The following is a 9,537-nucleotide window of genomic DNA, read 5'->3' as shown; positions in this document are numbered from 1 at the left end:
GTGCGGACTTTGTTGAGGCATTGCCCAGATTAAAACATGGAATTTCAATGCTACTGGTAATTGTGGACCGCTTCTCAAAATGGATAGACATCATACCCATACGCAAGGCAAATTTGGTAAAGGCCTTCAGAAAAAGGATTTTGTCAAGTTTCGGGACACCAAGAGTAGTCATAACGGATAATGGAGTCCAACTCACGAGCAGGATTTTAAAAAAAATGCTAGAAGAATGGGGAAGCATCCATCAGTTAACTGCGTAGTATACGCCTCAGGAAAACCCGACTGAACGAACAAACAGAACAGTAAAGACAATGATTGCCCAATATGCAGGAGATAGCCAGCGGAATTGAAACGAGAGCTGGCCAGAAAAAAACAATCGCAAGCGACTAGATTCACACCAGCGTATGTGGTGCAAGGCCGAGAACCAAGAATTCCGGGAGCCATGTAAGACAGCGTCACAAAAGGCACATGAAAAGAACAAGTAACACCTGAGGCAAAAACGAACCAGATGAAAGAACTATTACAGGCTTATTAGAAGGAACCTGGAGACTGCGGCGCAAGTTCAGGCACGTCATTATAACTTGAGACGGCGAGAGTGGAGGGCATCCGATCGAATCTACGGTATGGGCGAAGGAGCATCATCTATCGAACGCAGCAATAGGATTCACATCCCCAGTTATATGTAAATTATGACATAAAGACACAAGAAAGAGCAGACAGGCACACATTAGTCAGCTCAAGCAACAAACAGATGATATAGACTCATAACAGCAAGCAACATATGTCCAACGCCGGGAATGTATCGAGACAACAATGTATCTAACAACAAGCAACATAGCAAAGTCTCGACCAAAATCAATATCGTAAAAAACGATATCCAGACGGCAAGCAAGAAATTAAAGGAAAGGATGAAAGAACGAGAAATGATAAGTAACGGGAACAAGGAGATACCAACACAGATGAATTGCTCTCTGCACTATGATGGTATTAGTTGATCTGCCCACCAATGCATAATCTCTTCATGATTCAAAGGGCTACGGCTACGGGTCCGAGGAGGAGACCGGTGACGAGGGGCCGGTTTTGCTGGAGCTGGTCAACGTCATCTCCTCGGACGACGATGATGAAGAGGACGAATGGGTGTCAGAAGACAGCGGCTACACGAGCGAGAAGAGTGCCACTGACTCGGTGGTGGCAAACCGAGAACACGGGGCACTCGACAAGCTCCTGTGGCAAGAGGTGGATGAAATGATCGAGCTGGCAGAGCGAGAGGCACAGTACGGTTGGAGAGAGGGAACTATGCCCGATTTCAATATAAGGCTGGTGAGAGCGGGCCATAGATAGAATACAAAATAGAAAAAATGCCCTAATACGCCAAAATAATGTGAGGAACATAACTTTGACAATAATGTTCCACACAACAAAAAAGTGTCAACAAGAGACAACACACAGGAAACATACGCAAAGACAAGGATTCGTGATGCGTGAGAGGCGAAGAGCGAGAAATGGAATTGTGTGTATGCATGCTAAATGGAGTGACGAAACAATACAATCACACCACACGTACAATATACATGTGAACAAGTGAGCGCGGTACCGGTGGATGATGCGAACGCGCTCTATGACGTTGCACGGGTGAGCGAGTTTCACTAGAGGCCAAAATGATGTGATGGAATTGGGAACCAAAGTGAGGGCTTTGCATGCTGAACGGGGTGTAGTACTTGCATGCAAAGTAGTAAGAATATCGTTGATCGAGTTCGATGGGCAAAGAGGGGTATGCACAAGCCGAAGAAGAGAGGGGTTAAACCTTGGGGAAGCCCTTCATATGAGCGAAACATATGACATTTGTTGTTTATGAGCCGAATATATTGATGACGTATTAGCTGGAGAATGAAGTTAACTAATTTAGCCCTCGAATTAGTTTAACTGGAGAAATAAAACTCAATATATTATGAATTATGAACAAAATCTACGTATAAAAAGGGGCAACAATTTTCTATAGCTGAACTAGCGAAGCAAAGAAGGAGACGGACAAGAGCAGCGTCACACAGTGGGGCCTTTTGGCATTTTCATTGCGAAAATCATAAATTCCAAACCAATAAAGCGATTTTAAGAATTTAACAAGCATATAAAGAATACGTTAAGCTTCAAAATGAATGTTTGTTAAAAGTGCTGGGTGTTCGTGGTGCTGTAATATTCAAGGTCAAAGTCAGAAAATATTTCGAAGCATGTTTTTCCTTTAAAAATGGAGCGAAATCCGGTTTTTTCAATCACAAATGGAATTTTTCATTGCTTTAAACGACTATGTAACATTTATTAATGTTTTAATTAGATATTCTAACATTAATACAAAAAAAAAAAAAAGGAATATTAAAAAAATGAATTAATTTTAAAAATTTGCTATTGATGGCTGATTTTCTTCAAATAATTTTCAATACTTACATCAATATCTAATAAACTCAACATTTCGGGAATATAGTTGCTATTTTCCAAATCCTTTCGTGATCGCACGTGTCTCAGTGATGCGATAAGTGGTTCCGAAGAGTCTGCCAGCATTTTAAAAAGGTCTTCATTTTGTCTAACACGAGAAGTTTTTAATGCGACGCGTCGCATTGCAACCAGTTTTGCTGTGTTCTGATGCTTCTGCTTCGAAAACTATGAACAGTCGAAGCAAAAGCAACAGCAAAAACCCGAAATCAGAAAATCTGACAGCAAAAGCAGAAGCAAATAACCGAAATAGAAAATTTTCGACTTCCGAAATCAAAAGCAACAGTCGGAATAGTTCGTAGTATGAAAATGTATGAGTTGGCTGTCGCTATCAAAGCAATCTGCTTCGGATTTTTGCTATTGCTGCTGCTGTCGGGTTTCTTGCTTTCGGATTTTTGCTGTTTGCTGCTGCTGTCAAAATTTTCTATTTCAGTTATTTGCTTCTGCTTTTGATGAATAGCAGAAAATTTTCGACTTTTACTAATTCGACTACAGCAAATTGAAAACTGGTTTCATATGACAAAGAAAAAATAGCTATACGATATAGTGGTCCGATCCGACTGAATCCGAGATATACAACCCCTGCAGTATATACAAGCTTACATGCAAAATTTCGGCTCTGTAGCTCTTACGGTCTAGGAGGAGTTTGCGTTGATCCAGACGAACGGACGGACGCACGGACATGGTTATTTGAACTCTATTTACTATTTTTAATGATAGCTTAATACTGCCCAATAGTTTCCCGGTATAATAAGGTGTTCCTACCGCACTCGAAAATGAAAATCTAAGCACCTAGAATTGAGCTCACCTGACTATCGATGCTGCGCTAATAAATATCCTTGCTGTCCTTTTGTAAGTTTTCCTTTAGTTTGCCTCTTTTTTGATTAAAATCACTGCACTGTTGGGTGGTTACTTACTAAGTGATTTTCTTTAAATTATCTTACTATTCTCGCTACCGAAAGCTCACCCTCGCGTCACGATCTCCGTCTCTCTCTTTAGCTTTCGAGTTCTTGGCTTTTCCTTTTGAAGCCAACTCTCAGGGACGTGTCACTTCGCCGCTACTATACTAAGCTGGTATGGCTAAGAGAGGTGTAGATCATGAATACTGTCTGTCAGAGAGAAACTACAGTTAATTTCATGGATTATTTTAATATACCCTCCATGGGCGTAACTAAAAATCAAAAAGGGGACCTACATGGCCGTAGCTTAAATTGTTTTGGAAACAAAGGGGAAACACGAAGAGATGGCAGCTCATATCCTAGGTCGTAACTCGTCACACGGTGTCCTTACTTCGCGCAGACGAAATGGACCGGTGTGTCGATGATCCACTCGGGAGGAGTGAGGACCCAACTGGGGGGTTCGTACGCTGGACGCGGATGGGTGTCCGAGACGAACAGAGTCGGGAGTATCGAGTCAATCCGTTGTGTGGTCAGCGGCGCGAAGATCCTCTCTTTGGAAGGGAGGGGCATTGGCCAGGCACACCCCCAATCAAGTTTTCCCCCTTGAAATCTCACTAGGCAGTCGCCACTTGTGGGCTAGAGGGACAAAAGCTCCTGAGACTGATGTCTTAGTCGTCATCTACGTTGAGGGCGTTCAGCTTTACCTGATGTGCGTCGGTCATGCCAGTGGATTTCTTGTAATCATTGCTGGAAAGAAACTTGAGTATATTGTATGGACCATTATTCGTTGGCATTAGACTTCAGATGTTGTCTGAGCAAGACCAAGTGATTCTTGGGGGGCCGTCCCGTCGTCTTGAGTCGTAGTATTTCTTCTGATACTGGAATGTATTGCGATGTTTCTCGAGCACCAACTTAACAACATCTTTCATGCGCTTGACGCGCTAGTCGGGACTGGAGGGTCCGTTACCGGAGCCATCTGTTACTTGGTCATATAGAGCGCCTGGCATGAGCGCCATACATGTCATGTATGTACCACTATCAGTCATGATGGTGCGGTTTAATCCTCAAACCGGGCCCAGTTCTTTTCACGATACGCCTTCACCAAGACCCTTGTTTAAAACGCTGTAAAGGCCCAATGAAAGCGGTACACACAGTATCGAAAGACTTAGTGACTTGTATTGTGGGGTGGTTTTCCTGATTCCTAAGTGGCCAGTCGTGACCTCATCATGGCATTCTTTGAGTTCTTGATCTCGATGTTCTCGGGGAACGTATAATTTGCAAAAATTATCGAGTATATATTCCAGAAAAGGCAGGGCCAATACCCGCCGCATTTTAACCACCATTACACCATCCGCTTGCCGGATCAAACCAGTTGTCGAATAATTCCAACAAGGACAACACCGAAACAACCAAAACAAACCGATGCGGAAAGGAAGTACACATAGGGGAGGTCTGGCACGCCCAATCAGAATTGGAACCATAATTCAAGGTTAGAATCGTTATGTATTCTCAGAAAATTTCCGGCAGGGCATTCAATTACCTGCTGCCACATTTTTAACCACCATTTACACTCCGGATCCGCTTGCCGGATCAAATTCTCAGTAGCCGAATAATTTTCCTCTGCCTTCAAAAGACGTCGACTAACGTAAGCAATGACTCTTTCTGTACCGTCGATATTCTGAGTTAAGATGGCGCCGAGGCCAATGTCGCTGGTATCGGTCTGTAGGCAGGACTTTACAGCAAAATCAGGGCAGGCTAATACAGGGGCGGTAGTGAGGTGTGCATCGAACACCGCTTGTTGTTTCAGATCCCAACACCATCTCAATCCCATTTTAAGGAGATTCGTGAGAGGTTGTACCGTATCGGAGAAGTTGCGTACAAGCCGGAAGCGGCGATACCAGGAAACGATCCCGAGACATAGACGTAATTCACGAACATTGGTTGGAGGCAGAAGGTTGCGTATGGCAGCTACCTTTTACGTATGAATACCATTCTCGCTGACGACGTGACCTAGGAATTAGATACGATTTTGAAGAAACGACATTGGTCTCGGTCGATCCTTAAATTAGCTTCTCTTAGACGTCGAAAGACTGTTACCAGATGTGAGAGATTATCTTCGAGGGTTTTTACAACAACAATAATGTCGTCCAATCACGCTTTCCAAAGTCTTTTGGAAAGTGACGGAGGCCAAGTTTACACCGAAGAGCATGGCTCTCCAATGGAATAAACCGGGTCTGGGTCTGTAAAAGCTCTGCTCTATCTACTTTTGACCTCAAGAGCTATTTGCCCATACCCACTCTTTAAATCTAAAGTAGAGATATATTTTGGGTTCCTTAATTTCTATAGAATATGATGTATTTGGGGCAGGGGATAGGCGTCGCGTACAGATTGAGCATGCAGTTGTGGAACAGCACCCGTGGATTTATACATTTGCGACAAGCATTGGGGGTGTCCACTAGTGCTTCGGAGAGCTGACATATAGTGAACCCCTTCACCTCGGATCTGGGTAAAATGCTTAAGTTGACAGTTTCATGATTAAAAGGTTTATATATGGACTACCAAAAGTACACAAAGAAGGGACACCATTGAGACAAATTTGTTCATAAATTGGCTCCCAATCTTATTGCATTGCAAATATATTACACAAATATAAAATTGGACTCCTACTATAAAGTAGTGCAACCGAATTTAATCGCCGCATAAACAACATGTGACGATGAGAAATTAATTTCGTTTGACGTGGTATCATTATTTCCGAGATTACCAACGGATTTAGCATTGGACAAAATCGGGAATAAATAGACTAAAATACACCACAATGATACCAAAAGGTTTATTTATGGAAAAAGTAAAGTTCTGCATCTAGGACAACAGATATTTTACCTATGTATAAGGACCAAACATTTATCCAATTAAAAGGAATGTCGATAGGATCCCCGGCCTCACCTGTCAATGCACACATCATTATGAAAAATCTTTTCGACACTACCATGGATAAAGTAACCAGACCACCAAAATTATCGACGAAATATGTGGATGATTTTTTTTTAATAATACTGGACAATTAGAACAAAAATGGTATATAAAGCCAACAGCATCAGGACGACTCAACAATTTTAATTCAAAACACCCAAAAACGATGATAATGGGTACAGCGGGGGTACGGGGGAGTTGTATCCCCCGGTGCTAAACATTTCAGACAAAATATACCATGAATAAACCAAGAAGGAAATAATAAATATTTTAAAAGACAACGATTTTTCGGATGACATAACTACATGGCAATTACCCATTCCACATCACAGTCACATCTGATGATGTAATAGCCTAATCGGAAGAAAGTTAACGTCTCGAATATTGAGGTGGAAAAGTTAAAATTTTTTTATTCTCGGAACATTTCGTCCTTTAAAATTAGTGTTTCTGCCAATATCTTCGACATTATATGTCGAGAAGATTTTTGGCCGAAACATATAATAGTTAAGGAATATACTGTAAAAAGAAAAATCGGCAACCGATTCGCCTGCCAACAACAACTAACACTATTCCTGCCACATCAGCATCTGCTGGTTTGTCAAAAAACTAGCTTCGTCCCTTAATCTGGGTTACCAGAACGTTAGAGGACTGAAGTCTAAACTTCCTAATCTCTATGTAGATAGTTTTTCTTTTGAAAATAACATTCTAGCTTTTACAGAGACGCGACTAAAACCTGATATTGCTGATGCATCGGTTTTTTCCACAAACTTTTCTATATTCAGACGTGACCGGATTTCTCGCATAGGCGGTGGCGTTCTGATAGCTGTTGATACTGCTTTATCATCTGATATGATTCAATTTTCTAGTACCCAGGAGATTCAGTTTGTCGGTGTGAAAGTAAATTTTAAATCATTTAATGCTTTTATTACTTGTTCCTATATACCATTGTGAGACATGGTGGTATACTTTAATCATTTAGAGGCCATTCAGTTTGTCCAGTCAAGACATGCTCATAGTTGTAGGTGATTTTAATTTACAGTTTTAGCATGGTCACCAACAGATAAATCTATCATGTTGCTGCCCTCTATGTCACATGACTTTATTGATGGCCTTTTAGGCTTATCTTTATCCCAAGTCAATCCTGTCTTGAATTCTAATGGAAAATCGTGAGAAAATCTTATTTTTGTATTGGATTCTTCTTATTGTGGTGTTTCTAGGATCGTACCATTTGTTCTTCCCGATGACAAATTTCATCCTACATTAAATATAAAAATTGATCTGCCCTTGCTTTCACCATTACTTGGTTCAAATGAATTAACTCTAACTAGGTGCTTTCGTAAGACTGACTTTGCCAGCCTTAATGAAAACATTACTACTACCGATTGGTCTTATCTGTACAATTGTAGAGATATGAACTCAGCTGTTCGTTTTTTATGATACTCTGAATTCACTCTTTGATATTTCTGTGCCTCTTGGTAGGCTGGAGCGACTTAAAAAACCTCCCTGGTTCTCTCGAGAGCTATCCAAAGCCTCTAACTACAGGGTTATCTCAAAATTGTCCGCTATTCCGAAAGCTTTTGAGAAAATGATAACTTCTCAATTGCAACATTTTTGCAGCTCTATTATTTCGCCATCCCAACATGGGTTTGTGAAATGTAGTAACCTTTTAGAATTTACCTCTATAATTATTAAGGGTTTCAAAAATGCTAAACAAACTGATGTCATATACACGGACTTCAGCAAAGCCTTTGATTCTGTTAATCATACTCTATTGCTTTCTAAGCTGAACGACATTGAGTTTTCACCTCTTTTCCTTTCTTGGGTTCGAGAATATTAACCCAATAGAAAACAGAAGGTACTTTTTAAGTCTTCTTTTTCCAATTCCATTCCTGTGACTTCTGGTGTACCTCAAGGTAGTCATCTTGGCCCTCTGCTTTTCACATTATTCATTAACGATCTTCCATCAGTCATTGTTCATTCGCGCGTGCTTATGTATGTTGACGATGTCAAGCTTTGTCTTACTTATAATGATACAAATTCATTTAGTCGGCTACAAGCTGATTTTAAAAACTTTCAATCCTGGTGCCAGTTTAATCTATTAAATCTTAACACTACCAAATGTAAGGTAATGACTCTTTTTCGTAACTCTCCTCAACTGGTCACTTATTTTCTAAACAATAGTCCTTTAGAACGTCTAAATTATATGAATGATTTGGGCGTACTTATGGGCGATAAGTTAAATCTAAAAACCCATTTTTCCACCACGGTCGCAAAGGCCATGAGTGTTCTGGGTTTCATTAGAAGATGGTCAAAAGAATTTGACGACCCCTATACAACTAAAGTTCTTTTTACTTCGCTTGTCCGTCCTATTTTAGAGTATGGATCTTGCATTTGGTCATCTCAATATGAGTCGCACCAGATTAGACTTCACAAGCAGTTCTTGCTATTTGCTCTTGGTGGCTTAAGCTGGGATCGCAATGTCAATTTGTCTTCGTATTCTAGTAGACTTCTCTTAATTAACCTTCCTTCTCTAACTAACCGTAGAATTATGCTTGGTGTTATTTTTATGCACAAGCTCCTAATTGGTGATATCGACTCGCCTGCGCTATTAGCTCAGGTAAATCTGTCGGTACCATGTAGACGGAGTAGACATCCTTTGATACCTTTATCCCTTAGTCGTTGTTTTTCTAATTATGCCATGCATGAACCTTTTAGGGTCCTCTGCTCTGATTACAACCTTTTATTCCCTGTAATCGACTCAAAGTTTTCTATTATTATACTTAAAACATCTATACTATCTAGTTAGTAGATAGCTATAGTATTATTTGTTTGTCTGTTTTTTCTATTGTGTATTTGTCCACGCGATTCGTGCCATGCGATATACGGCTGCACCCCTCGGTCGGTCGGGTGGGAGGTGGGCAACTATCTGCCTGGGCTCACGCGTAACAGGCTTTGTCCTGGTGTCGTAGGGGCCACTTATACGTACTGCGCATAGTATCGTCAACGTCCGCTAATAAAATAATTATGACAATATTCAAAAAAACATAAATTACCTATTGAATATGTTTCATATTCACAGTTAGTGCCAAGCATTCCCCAGAGATGAGTTAAGTGGGAATCGGGCCTAACACAATCCGTTAGCCGTAGATGTATCGAGTGTAAAGCGGGTATTAAGTCATGAAAG

This window comes from Drosophila tropicalis, unplaced genomic scaffold (assembly GCF_018151085.1).
Source record: "Drosophila tropicalis isolate 14030-0801.00 unplaced genomic scaffold, ASM1815108v1 contig_1024, whole genome shotgun sequence".
NCBI classification, from domain to species: Eukaryota; Metazoa; Arthropoda; class Insecta; order Diptera; family Drosophilidae; genus Drosophila; species Drosophila tropicalis.
Note: the sequence above shows the minus strand (reverse complement) of the source record.